At 40.8% G+C, this 12,587-nt stretch overlaps 1 protein-coding gene across 1 annotated transcript in view; it reads left to right on the top strand.

Moving 5' to 3' along the window:
- Nucleotides 1–173: 173 nt before the first annotated feature.
- The window catches only part of kdm6ba (lysine (K)-specific demethylase 6B, a), a 75,664-nt gene continuing 63,250 nt past the window's right edge, over nucleotides 174–12,587 (top strand). The window contains exons 1-2 of the mRNA XM_047817852.1: nucleotides 174–835; nucleotides 3,154–3,324. The gene's annotated coding sequence lies outside the window, so the exon portion shown is untranslated. The remainder of the gene's footprint in view (nucleotides 836–3,153; nucleotides 3,325–12,587) is intronic.

The following is a 12,587-nucleotide window of genomic DNA, read 5'->3' as shown; positions in this document are numbered from 1 at the left end:
CTGTATAAAATATGATCTCATGTTCCAGCAAGAACAGAAACCTGGATCAGAGAGCTGTGGGTGTCATTGAGGGTAATTCCAGACGAGCGGGAAAGAATGGAGCAATCCTGGAATTTTGGGAAGTCGGTGTGTGTCCCCTTGAGAAGAGAGAGAGAGAGGCGGGGCAGTGCGAGACTCGTCCACCGAAAACAACCTGCATGGGAGAGGCAGAGAGAGCGGGGATCTGTACTGAAACATCAGGGCACAAACGAGTGATTGGTGTAATGTGGAATTAAATCTGCGTAATTCTGCAAACGTGCTGCGCGTTATGACTCCCTGCGATGGCAGGAAATCTAACCATCATGTCTGATGCGACTCAGCCGACCTGCATGCGGGACGCAGCTCTCCTCAACTATGGCATCACAGATTCATTCCTTTTCCAACTGAGACGTACTTCTTTTCAGAGGAGACATTGCAGTTCCTTAGTACCCGGTGCACGATGATGAGGATGATGAGGATGAGGATGATGATTAGGATGAGAATGATGTCGGGCCTTTTTGGAAAAGACTAGAACGTTTTGGTCGCCGTGTCACTGATGTTTGTGCATGGACACGTTCTCATCACAGATCACAGCTGAAGTCCCTGTGTAGAGTTTAGGTGAATAGCAGCAGTGCGAGACCGAAGCGCAGGTTATTTGCATTAGGATTTGGGACTTTAAAGCGCTGAGGATTTGTGCTGCGTGTCACTCGGCGCGCGACAAGAAACTGCGCAGCTGCGTTTGGCGTCATTATTTCTCCAAAAATGTTTACAATGAAACGCAAGACGCCTCCCAGCTCAACCATCCGCGCATTACCAGGTAAGAGAGACACTTTCTGTTCAAACAAAAACAAAAAAAAAAAACAAAAGCGTGCAGCGTTCAAACCCACAGGATTTTCAGGGCTCGGCATGTGACGTAACGCCGTGCACTAAATACGCAGCAGATTTTCTCCGACGTTAAGATGAAAAAGCAACAAGATTCAATAATGTAGCTTCACTTGGGTTAGTTTTCTCTTCCCCACAGCGTGCGGGCTTCGACACTGTAGTTAATAAGCAGGCAGGCTGTGAAGCATAAAGAGTTGACGTTCATTGAAAAGTTAATTATGGACACTGGGTATGTGAGTGAACTGGTGTACAGGAAGCGAAGGGGAGCCGCGTTACACTGGCGGAAACATTAGGAATCTGCGCGCGGTCATGTGCCGAAAGCGTCCATGGGCACGCTGTGGTGTACAAACATTACGCATTGTGTAGGGAAACACAGCTAGTGACTCGGGCTCTTCTCACACTGCCGAAATGTCATGTGGTTAAGTTGTGGCGGGTTCGCTGATTTTCCAGGAAGGACATTTGAATTTTTTTTTCTGAGCCATGTTTTTTCTCGTCTTCTCTCCATACGTCACCGCCCACTTTTCTTTTTTCTAGCTCCCTTTCAGCACCACAAGGGGGCGCAAGACCGCCCTGTTACCTAAAACTGGTTAGAGGCAGCTCTCAAACTTAATGATTCTCTCTCTCTCTCTCTCTCTCTCTCTCTCTCTCTCTCTCTCTCTCTCTCTCTCTCTGTCTGTCGCTCTGTCTCTCTCTCTCTGTCTCTCTCTCTCTGTTTCTCTCTCTCTGTCTGTCTGTGTCTGTCTCTCTCTCTCTCTGTCTGTCTGTCTCTCGCTCTCTCACTGTCTGTCTCTCGCTGTCTCTCTATCTATCTATCTATCTATCTATCTATCTATCATGTATATTTTTACAAAGAAAGGGTTAATTCTTTAATTTTTTTTTTATCAAATGGAATAACTCTTAAAGGTTCTTTTTAGAAACAAATAGTGATAATGGAGGAGGTTTTCTTCATGAAAGGGTTTCAAGTAAATCTTCCATTACATTTACAGCATTTAGTAGGGAATTTTTATCTCATTTTTATACAACTGAGCAATTGAGAGTTAAGGGCCTTGCTCAGGGGCCCAACAGTAGCAGCTTGGTGAACGTAGGACTTGAACTCACAACCTTCTGATTGGTAGCCCAACACCTTAACCACTAGGCTACCACATCCCATTATATCCTGTTCTACACATAGACTACAAACCAGTGAAACACACTGAAACATGCATCAACTGAGTATGTATTTATTTTTCTATTAAACAAATTTAATTCAAGTAAGTAGTCCATTAGGCTCATAATCCTCTACTGTCTGCATACCAGCTTTGTTTTCTAGCACTAAACAAACTGAGCAACATTCTGAAGGGAGAACACATCAGACTCTGGGTAAACTGTGAACATTTATTGATTTGGCTTGTACTTGTAGCTTGAATAACAAGGACAAGACCACGATAACAGCTTTCCAGATCACTCTTGCTTTGTGCCACTCACTGTGGGGAAGCAGAGAAAACAGAAACAGTCTGACTCACAGACAGGTCACATCTAGCATCACCCTTTTAGCTCATCACCCAAATTACACCCCTCCTGCTAAACCACATCTCGCTTCTTATAACATCACTCAACATGAGCTGAATCACCGTATAAATCGCACTCAAATCTTAACCGGGATACATGATGATTAAAGTATCCAACACAAATCTTTATGCAATATCCCTGTACACTTTGCCAAATCTAGATATAAGTATGTTCCTGATCAATACATTAAAACTATTATTTAGAATGGCACAAGAAAGATCAAAGTTTAACCCTGTTATATATGTGAACATTTCCATTTATAATTAGATTAGGTTCAGCAACATGGACAAGGTGAGTAGCACATTCAGGCAGAACCCTGGGACAGGTTTCATGTTCCTCTCAACTCTGTGTGCTATAAGCAGTACAGAATGTGAATGGATGGGTGGAATTATCAACAACAACCACTAGATGGTGCCACTTGCGTGGACAGAACATTTCATTCATTCATCCAGAACCTTTTAAGCTTTTTCCATTTATATGTGCAGGAATTAAAGTATTATGTACTTGCATTATGTTTAACAGCACTTGCATAATGTAAACCATTTGTGGTTATGAGGTAAAATGTCATAAAATACAATGTTTTTCTTTTTTTAGCTAATAACACGCAGAGTTACTCAGGCAACACAATACAAAGCGGAGCACAAGGACTTGATTGTTAAGCTTTTATTCTACCTGAAACTCACTTAACTCTTGTTCTTTTCACAGTTGACGGTGTGGCAGTATGGCTAAAGTGTGGCTGGCCAACATGAGAATGACTCTGGATGAAAACCTCCATCAAATCAACACTGCATCCAATCAGTCAGTCAGTAAATGTGATCAGAAGCTGCGCACAGAGGAAACATGAGCACGGAAAGCCTCGAGGATGGAGTTACACAGGTGCTCTTTGAATCTCACTCTAAATGTTCAATGCATTCAGTGCTCAGTAATGTTTAAACATGTATAATCAACCAAGGTTTCAATCAACCAAGTTTCCATTTAATGTTTACATACCTAGAGATATCTTGATGCTTGTGTTTTAACCATTTAGAAGATCAGTATTCATGAATATTGTTAACATGGTAGACTGCATGGGTCAGAATCTACACTCACACGTTTCTAATTTTAAAATCAACTCGCCCTTAAGAAAGAGAAAATGGAAGCAAAATCAATATTGCAATATGGCAAAATCATATCATCTGTAACTTTATACCACGACTATTATTATTATTATTATAAACAATATTACATTGCTCACCATTATTTTGAAAAAGAGTCTGTTCATAGCCACAGCTATTCCTTACCCTCTCTCCTATTCTATAAATAAAAGACCAAAATATACTTTTGTACTAAGAGAGAGAGAGCAGGGCTTCATGTGAAAGCTGTCACTCTGCTTCATGTTTCAGCATGATTGCGTCTGTATATAGCTTTGTGCGCTGTGCTGTGTGATGCAGTAGAGTAATATATTGAAGAGAAATATTATACATATATTGAAGTATTATATTATACATATATTATACATATATTATACATATATAAAAATTCCCATTAATTACTTTTTATATTTCATTTACATTATCGATAATTTTGACCAATCACCGTAGCATTAGTTTCTTACATACATTTAACTATAAAATACACACAATACGTACACTTAACTATAATAATCCTATGACATCACAGATGCTTAGACTCATTAGATGTTTATCTTTTTTTTTAAGAATGTTCTAATGAAAGGCAAATTGCAAGGCAAGTAGTTTCAACAGAAGTGGCAGGGATCAGTTGAGGTCATCTGAGGGGAAGGTGAAGGCTTGTTTTCAACGATTCCGTGTTTTGATTGGAACCGCAGTTTGCCTTTGAGGCAGTGGTGCTATAAACATTTCAAACAGCTGCTTTAATTCTTTACGACATCAGATTTCATAGTTCAGTAGATTTGTTTGTATTATTGTACCAGAGCTCAGGTGCTTGTTTTAACAGGACCTTTGGCGTTTTAAACCGGGTGATGACAGATGATGATGGATAACTAGGTTCTGCTTAATATGAATTCCTGGTTTTCGTTCTGCAGTGATGTTATAATCCAATTGTTTGTTGATTGTAAGCTTCACCTTGTATGCTCCTCTGGCAAAGAACAGAGATCTCATTGCAATTATATAATTTTTATTTGAAATGGGGTTTTTTTTATGGATTTAAAGCTGCTCTGAGAGAACAGAAGTGTTCAGTTCTTCATGTCGTGCACACACACACACACACACACACACACACACACACACACACACACACACACACGTTCTCTCACTCTCCATATGTGAAATAAATGACATCATTATCACATGGGACCAATATGGCATGTGTGTGTCTCAGAGAGCAAGCCAGTTGAACATGAACAGAAAGACGCCTTGTTCAGTAGCAACACTATTTTTAAAGGGAGCTTGTGGAACCTGGAAACAAAAATACACACTCTGGAAAAAAGTAGTGCACACACACACACACACAACTGAACATGCATAAACATATGTTAGGTGCTTGAAGTGATGCCATCTTGTAGATTCCATGTACAATTTTACTAATAGAAAAACTGGCTAGAGTGGAACTGATATGGTGGGAATTGATCTTTTTATCTGGGGTCCTGTGATGTGTGTTGCTCAGAGATCTTGGGCTGTGTGAGTACAATACAATTAGGTTTTTTATCCTAACGTTAACTGGTTGAAGAATGTATAAACTGCGAGCATGTAAATAAGGTGAAGTGGTGAGGTGTGCAACCGTAAATGCTCTGACACCTTTAGGTATAACCTATTCTTGAAAAAGCTGGAAATGCTGTAGGTGATGGTACAGGGAGTCACGATGAGTTCGCTCATCCTTTAGCCCTGCAACATGAGCTAGGAATTCACACTGTGTATTGCGTGTGTCTTACAGGAAGGATAGTGAGGAGAGATTGACGTTCTCAGGGTTAGAGATTGGATTAGCAGGGCGGTGTGTGTATGTGTTTGTGACAGAAATCGAGTTATAGTCATGTTTCTAATAAGTTCATTGCATCACATTTCTATAAATAGTGATATGGTGTAAATGTTCGTGACGAGGCCATCAGTCATGTGCCATCTTCATACGAACATTCTGCTGGATGTCACCTTCATGCTTGTACACACATCTTGACAAAGAAGCCTTGAATTTACACTACACTAGAAACAAGATAAATCTTTATGAGAACCAAATAAAGGGACCAAGCTAGGGAAAGAGAATTCCAGACAAGTTTGTTTGTGAATTAGGTAAATTGTTAAATAAATAAACCGATACGGAGTCGTTTGAACAGAGTCATGAAAAGCAGGTTAGACGTGTTCGGCTGTAGGAGGCAGTGGGAAGAGAGGAGGAGGCGGGACAGGAAGAGAACAGCCCTCACACTCCTCCTCGCAGCGTGGAGAGAGAACATCACGCTACTGAGGGAGGAGGGAGAGAGACAGGAAGGAGGAAGGACAAAAGGAAGGTTGGAGTCATGCTATTAATCCACCTGCTATGTGTGTGTGGAAGAGAAAGAGGGTATGAAAGTAGACAAATCATCATTAGTGAGCCTGGACTGTGCACGACAGACACGATGCAATAAACCCTTCTACGGGCTGCTGAAGAACAGAGAGACACGATACTAGGATCCTTATTGAACTCGTATGTGAATCTGTGTTAATAGAGACTAAAACACACTTTTGTAAGTCACTGTGGATAAAGGCGTCTGCTGAACGATAGAAATGACAAAGTAAATGTATAAGACTATGGAAGTAATAGGGTTATTACTACTCTATGGATCGCAACAGTTTCTCAAATAGCGTATTATAACAACATTCACGGAGACTGACGATGTGTCTCATATTCCTAAAGCCCAAAATATAATTAAGAGCCAAATTTGATTTGTGAGATAATCCCAGCACAGGGTTTAAACTGGGGCTAATATTAGCTGAGATAGCAGCAGTGGCTTTCAGCCAAAAGTGACTGGAAATCACTTGCCTCTCACTGGTCAAGACATGTCCAGCGATGTGACAGTGTGACAGGAGAATCTGTATGTCTTTGCTCTGTAAATGGTGGGTTGTGATACCTTCACTCCTCCCCTGTGGACGTTGTTGGTGATGCCACTGGCTGTTGATTTTGGGCTTTTCTTCACAGCTCTCACAGTGTTTCTGACATCATCTCCTTGACCAACATGTTTGATGTCTGCTTGTTAATACACCAGTGATTTCCATCAGTGTTGTATTGGCTATGGATAATTCTTTTATTTTTTTTCCCTTCAATATTTTCCCCCATAGACTGCTCTCTGTTCTTCATGTTGGTTTAGCCTTTTTAATAGCAAATGCAGCTTTTACAGGTGAAACCCAAGGATCAAACTGATGGTTAAATATTCACTTAGTAATATTGGGATATTCATTAAACAAGCAGTTTAACTGGGTACACTTGCACAACAAGAAATACATGTCAGTCACATGCTCCAGTATATTTTGTTCACTTAAGAAATTGGCGAGTTCAAACAAAAAATATATATATATATAAATATATATAAAGACATCTAGGTCAATAAAAATGTAATTCCTTTTGTATTTGTATATATCTTTTGAAGAAATTGGCTTTGCTGTAAAGGACGTCCATCACACTGATGTGCCAAAATACACATCATAAGGACAGTCCAAGCAGATTAAGAGAGACCGCAAGAAAGGTACAGCTGGCTAAAACTTGATCTTATTAAAGACTCGTGACCGAGTGACGTCTTTCGAAGTCAGACAGTACCTTGTTTGATTTTAGGTACATCATTTAATTAATAAATGCAGTAGATTCTCTTATCCTGCCTGAGATAATGAAACATTTTGCTCTGCACTAATGCTGCAGTCAGGGCAGTCTGACCAGGAAATTGATGGAGCACTTCACTTTCTGCATCAGTTGGTTACCTTAACGTTAATGAGTTTCCTATTTTTTGTTGCGTGTGTGTTTGCAGTGGAAGTGAGCTGTGCCTGATGTGGCTCAGGTTAGATAAGAATGAAAGAGCAAAGGATGGAGATAACAACCAGAGGGGGGCACAGTTGCAAACCATCAAGGAGTGACAGAATTAAATAGTTTTGTGTGTGTGAGTGAGTGTGTGTGAGTGAGTGTGTGTGAGTGAGTGAGTGTGTGTGAGTGAGTGTGTGTGAGTGAGTGTGTGTGAGTGTGTGTGAGTGTGAGTGAGTGTGAGTGAGTGAGTGTGTGAGTGAGTGTGTGTGTGCGTGAGTGTGTGCGTGAGTGTGTGTGTGAGTGTGAGTGCGTGAGTGTGAGTGTCCGAGTGTGTGTGCGTGAGTGTGTGTGCGTGAGTGTGTGTGCGTGATTGAGTGTGAGTGTCTGTGTGTGTGTGTGTGTGTGTGTGTGTGTGTGTGAGTGTGTGTGTGTGAGTGTGTGTGTGTGAGTGTGTGTGAGTGAGTGTGTGTGAGTGAGTGTGTGTGAGTGAGTGTGTGTGAGTGAGTGTGTGTGAGTGTGTGTGAGTGTGAGTGAGTGTGAGTGAGTGAGTGTGTGTGAGTGTGAGTGTGTGTGTGTGTGTGTTTGTGTGTGTGTGAGTGTGTGATTGAGTGTGTGATTGAGTGTGAGTGTCCGAGTGAGTGTGTGTGCGTGAGTGTGTGTGTGCGTGAGTGTGTGCGTGAGTGTGTGTGTGAGTGTGAGTGCGTGAGTGTGAGTGCGTGAGTGTGAGTGCGTGAGTGTGAGTGCGTGAGTGTGAGTGCGTGAGTGTGAGTGCGTGAGTGTGTGTGCGTGAGTGTGTGTGCGTGAGTGTGTGTGCGTGAGTGTGTGTGCGTGATTGAGTGTGAGTGTCTGTGTGTGTGTGTGTGTGTGTGTGTGTGTGTGTGTGTGTGTGTGTGTGTGTGTGTGTGTGTTAAAGATAGGTATGTATGGGTATTTAAAAAATCTATTTTTAAGACATTTGATGTCTTATATCCATGAGAATGATGGGTCGCAGGTTGACCTGTTGTACAACATACTGTATGTTTGTACAAAACACATTGTGTTTTGTCTGAAAAATGCTAGAAAGTGCCAGAAAGAAGCTTATCATAAACACAAATCCTCTGCTTTATTGCATCCCCTCCCCCTTTTCCCCAAAAGAGTGAGCTAATCACCCTCTCTCCTTCTCTGGTTTGGGTCATTGCCCTCAGCTCTTTGTTGCACCAGGCTTTTGTGTGTGTGAGGGGCCATCAGAGGGAGAGCAAATGAATTTGGAGGAACTGCACATAAGATGGAGGACGGGGTCGGGATCGGGATGCGTGAAACGATCCAAAGAGTAGAGCATCTCTACAGCACTGCCAAGATCTGCAATGTGTTAAGGTTATGTGGACAAACACTGAACAGCGTGACGCTGTAATTACACACTTCACATTCTCTCTGTCTTTCTCTCTCTCACACACACACACACACACACACACAGACACACACACACACACACACACACAAACTCCACATACTGTGTGTCCCCTGCTTCACTCCTGTGCACATAGACATTACCCAGATGCTGCTTCACCCACTGGAATCAATCATGGCCTGCCATCTCTCTCTCTCTCTCTCTCTCTCTCTCTCTCTCTCTCTCTCTCTCTCTCTCTCTCTCCATATGTGTATGTATCTGTCTGACTCTCTCTCCCTCCTTCTTTCTCTTCCTCTATAAGAACTCATTAACCTCTGGTCAGTCTGTGCTTTGAATAACTGATGGCTGGCAGAGTGACATGGGTAATAGGCCTTTCCTAAGTTGTGTGTGTGTGTGTGTTTGGGGATGCAGCATGGGGTCTGTCTGGAAGGTTTTGTCCACAACACAAAAGACAAACATCAGCGTTGAGCATGTTTCAGGGAAACAGTGTGTGTGATTGTGAACGTAGACTGTCAAGCACACATTGATCTATGGTATGCAATATACCACAGTTATATTTCTATAATCATTATATAAGTTATAGTATAATTATATATTCGTATTATAATCCTTCACATGTGAGATCTTTGGGCATGACGTGTGTATGGCATATGGAAAATAGTGGAGTATTACATTTTAGTTTCTTCCTTAAAAAAATCCTTCCTTAAAAAATCCTTAATTGACAAGTTTTTGATGTAATTAAAAACTTTCAGTGGAACTCTTGAGTACAGAGTCTTAGTATTATGCTACATTGGACTAGAGGTCATAACTGTTACTTACTTAACTTACTGACTAGGAAAAAGCAACAAAAATCTTCTTCCTATTTTGGAAACACAGGAGGATCACCACAACTCTCAAGTTTGGCAAGTGATGTAAAATCAACACAGAATTAACACATCTCTTATCTCTAAGGGCCTATTTACACCTGGTCACTTCATGTGTTTTCTCTGATCCGATAGCTATCTGATTTGTTAAAACTGTTCCATTTACATTAGGCCACATAAATGCGTCTTGGCAAATCGGATATAATATAATATAATCTGATCTTTCTACTCCCGCCCAATATGCAAATATATTGCACCTCATGTCCGGGGTAATTGAAATGGAACACGCTTTGGTGGATGCGGTTGCTACAATAAACAGCATTTACTGTTTGCTGCATTTTCGCTGGTGGCAGCAGTGCATTTTAAGTCCCAACGAGACGCCTGGGTGAAAGAACGGAGCCAGCGCTGTTGGGAAAACATATTTGTTTCTGGCACGATGCACGACTCGCAAGTCACCTGCGAGTGACGTACTTCCGTTTGGGAGGAGTATAGCGCTGACGTATGTGGCTTTAATAACCACATGCATTTACACCTGTCCAGTTTCATCTGAAATGCGTCCCAGACCACCTCCTGAAGGGGTTTGAGCGATCGGATTTATATCCGTCTCGAAACCGTTTCAGAGGGCATTTACACCTGGTCTTTTTACCACCGGATAGCTATCGGATCACAGAAAACGCATGAAGAGACCAGGTGTAAACACCCCCTTAGTGAAACACTGTGCTGTGTATGCAAGTGTTTGCCTTAGATAAAGAGCTCATCAGTTTCTAATATACAAACACAAATGCTTGGTGATTGAATTCAAATTTACAAAGGAAAGATGTGTGTGTCTGGGAGCATTTGTTCATTAAATGTAATGATCCTGGACCACAGTAAATGTTTTAGGATTTAATATAATCGATTCAGCATTAAAAATGTCTAGTGCTAGGTTATTTTAAGGACAAATAGTGATCACCATTGCCTTTTATTTTGTAAACACACAGATTCGTCTCTCCCGACTTTGACTCCCGGTTTGGCAGCAGTGTCGTGTGTGATGTGTTTGCTATGTTTCCTGTTAACATCCATTACAACCTTGTGACAGTTTCCTAATCCAGCCATGAGTTTGAGTTCAATACTGTTGTCTTTTTTTTTAATGCTATCAAGAGAAATAAACAAGCAAAATAACTTAAGTTTCATTTTGAAAAACGTTTAGTGCCCACATTTGAAAAACGGAACATTTCATTTAATACTTATTATTAGCGTTAATTGTCGATTTTAAGGTCTGAGCCATGACGTTATAGTCAATCAGTAGGTCTGCCTGGTTACAGAGGACGTACATTTAGCTGCTAGATGATATTTGATTACTTGGCTGCCACGGATGTCATGTTGCTTAATTTCTCTTCAACTGTACCAGAAATATAAACACAACATTTTAAGAGAAACCTCAAATATGTGAAATGGGGAGAAAAATGCTTATACTACAAGTTGGGTCAGGAAGGTCAGACATAATGCTGATATATTTTTTAAAGTAGTTTATATTTAGTCTAGAGACTTTTGCCTTTTTTTTTTTTAACACTTCAACTTTTTTTAGACTTGAACAATACTCCTTTAGTTTTTGCTGGTTATTAGAGTTATTGCACACTAGAATAAATGGGGAATGCTAAATAAATAAATCTTTCACTATAGCTTTATGTGCCTCATCTAATATTCATACACTGTACAATGACTCAGTGTGTGTATGTGTGAGCATGTGCGCTAAAAGGAACTATCCATTATGCTCAATTGCTCTTTAGCGAATACATCACCCGTGCCACCTTTTGTTATACTTCATACAAAAACCTAAGTGCCCATATGTGATCTAACTCTATATTGAGAAGGTAATTAATGTAGAAGTTAATTAGCTACCAAGAGTGACCCAGTAGCCCAAATCTCAAGAGACAAGCTGCAGTTACTTTTAATTACCTGCTGTTAATTTTGATGGTCTTTAAAATGGTTTGGGTGAGTGGAGATGAATGACATGCATTCACACAGACACACACACACACACACACACGCTCGGACACACATGCACACTCACCCTCTCTCCCACACCCACACGCACACTTACACACTCACGCACACACACCTCCTTCTTTGTTTCCATCATGTGTAGACAATGTAAGGGATTGTGATGGATGGGTCACTTCCATGTGCAAACAGACACGCTTTATATACACACACACACACACACACACACACACACACACACACACACACACACACACACACACACACACACACACTTCATGTGACTGGAACTGGAGTCATTTGTGTTTTTGAGAAGTCCTTTCTAAAGTGCCTTTGTTTTGTGGAGAGATGCTGAGAGACTGTAACTCATCTCCTCTCCAAGCCCAAGAACAAAGAACTCTCTCTCTCACATGCTCTCTCATTCTCTTTTTAGTTACTTCTTTCTTTCTTTTTTATTTATTTATTTATTTATTTTGTATAGATGTCTGTACCTCTTCATGTTTCTCTCAGATAAGAGTCGGTAATAGGCTTAAGGCTAAACCCCTGCTGTAAGATTTTCACAGTCCCTCTGTTCTGCAGATTGTCTCTGTGCATTATATCTCCCATGCATGTGTGTGTAGCTGAGTGGATTGCCAGCCTGTATCCATATACACAGAGAAACTAAAGGATCGTTCAGATGATTGCTTATTTGCAAAGCCTGTGCTGGATATGTGGATAAGATCATGCTGTAATTTCTGATGCAACAGAGTCAGTTTCCCCCAAATGTACTGCAAAACCAACCCTACAGTATGTGTTTCTCTTTGTGATTTTCTCTTTGAACACTGGATCCAGTGGATCAGATACTCGATACAAACATGAAGTATGTGGATATTAAAGAGCTTCTCCATTGTATCAAGTGTATTAAAAATATAAACATTTAAACATCTTTATTTTGGTCAATCTCAGACAAACTCATGCTGCAATCCCACACT

The sequence above is a fragment of the Tachysurus fulvidraco genome, chromosome 1 (genome assembly GCF_022655615.1).
Source record: "Tachysurus fulvidraco isolate hzauxx_2018 chromosome 1, HZAU_PFXX_2.0, whole genome shotgun sequence".
In the NCBI taxonomy this organism is placed as follows: domain Eukaryota; kingdom Metazoa; phylum Chordata; class Actinopteri; order Siluriformes; family Bagridae; genus Tachysurus; species Tachysurus fulvidraco.
Note: the sequence above shows the minus strand (reverse complement) of the source record. Positions and strands in the feature narration are given on the sequence as shown.